Source organism: Sinocyclocheilus rhinocerous, unplaced genomic scaffold, assembly GCF_001515625.1.
Source record: "Sinocyclocheilus rhinocerous isolate Xijiao unplaced genomic scaffold, SAMN03320098_v1.1 scaffold19783, whole genome shotgun sequence".
In the NCBI taxonomy this organism is placed as follows: domain Eukaryota; kingdom Metazoa; phylum Chordata; class Actinopteri; order Cypriniformes; family Cyprinidae; genus Sinocyclocheilus; species Sinocyclocheilus rhinocerous.
Window position 1 is genome coordinate 2,389 of NW_015660661.1, and position 1,436 is coordinate 3,824.

At 37.6% G+C, this 1,436-nt stretch overlaps 1 long non-coding RNA gene across 1 annotated transcript; it reads left to right on the forward strand.

Moving 5' to 3' along the window:
• Window positions 1–557: 557 nt before the first annotated feature.
• LOC107725414 (uncharacterized) lies at window positions 558–1,436 on the forward strand. The gene is made up of 2 exons (XR_001638117.1): window positions 558–1,236; window positions 1,321–1,436. It is a non-coding gene; the product is annotated as an uncharacterized LOC107725414 (long non-coding RNA).

A 1,436-nucleotide genomic window follows, 5' to 3' on the forward strand; every position in this document is an offset into this window, starting at 1 on the left:
TGTGTGACATATATGTTTTATGTAAATGCTCTTTGATTTAATTGGAATGAAAAAGCAATACAATTAAAGACAAATACACTAAATGAACAATAAAGATTTTATTGAGAGAATTGTAAGAGTTGAAAAAACAAAAAATATTCCAAGGAATTGGCTCTGTCGGCTGTTTGGACACCGTCCAAGTTGCCGACGTTGTGATCCAAATTGTGAAACTGAATTATTGATAAAGAAACAGATACAGAAGTGATTGATTTTTCATTCCTAAAGAAAGAGAAGGGAACCAAAAGCTGCTTGGTGCTTTTTTCTCTTCGCTCTGTGTGAATGTAGCAAAAAGTGTGGGAGAGAAGGCCTTGAGTGTGTGTGCAGGCGAGGAACCTGTGTGTGTGTGAGTGTGTGTGTATGTGAGTGAGAGAGATACATATGTGTGCTGAATGCGTGTGTGTGCACATGAGAAAGAGTGAGAACCATATGTTGATTTGATTTGATTTGTGCGTGACTAACAAAGAGAAAGTGTTGTGTGTGAGTAAACGCTGATAAGAGTAAAGGCTGAGATAAGGGAAGAAAGCAGAGAAAATAGACAGATTGTTTTTGTGCCTGTTCTGATCCTAAAAAAGAACAGAATGAGCATATTAGATATACAAGACGAGTTCAGTTTTGATGCAAATTATGAACACCAAAGTGAATGTAGAAGTGTGAAAGAATATCAAGAATTTTTGAAGACTTTGAGAAATACAAGAGGCATCTGTAATCATTTTTGGTTGGAATCAGATTTTGTTGACAGGAAAGGGCAGGTACAAAGATTGACAGATTACAAGAAGAACAGTCTTCTTAGAAAATTGATTAGCATTATAAATTTAAGGGACATAACAGAGGAATGGCCAACAATACCTTGGGAAAATATTGTTTATAATAACATAACAGTTCGACAATTGACAGATCAACTAGTGAACCTTTGTGCCCCAACACTTTCCCCAACAGAAGCTGCATCTAATGTAATTGAAATCCCAATTGGTCGAATTATAGCACCCTATGATAGTCGATATGTGGCAGGTCAGTGGATAAGGGATACCACAGTAGCTACAATCCTTGACAATATATGTCTCTCACTGACAGTTGTCACACGAGAAGTAGCCTGGATATCTAGAGTGATAGTCAAATCAGATGAAATGGGAAACATTACACCAGTAACTGTACCTAGTAGTACAGTGAGACGTTTGTTGGTGACAATTGAGCTGAGAGGTCTGCCACAAATATATGCCGTTATGGCAGTGACTATACCTAGTAGAACGAACAGTGAGTTGTTGGTGACAATTGAGCTGAGAGGTGTGCCACAAATATATGCCATTATGGATGGTGAGCAGAGAAAGTAAAAAAATAAAGAAAAGGGGCCCAGGACTAACAGTTCAGCACACTGAGAACACTGCTTAAATAAATTAGTT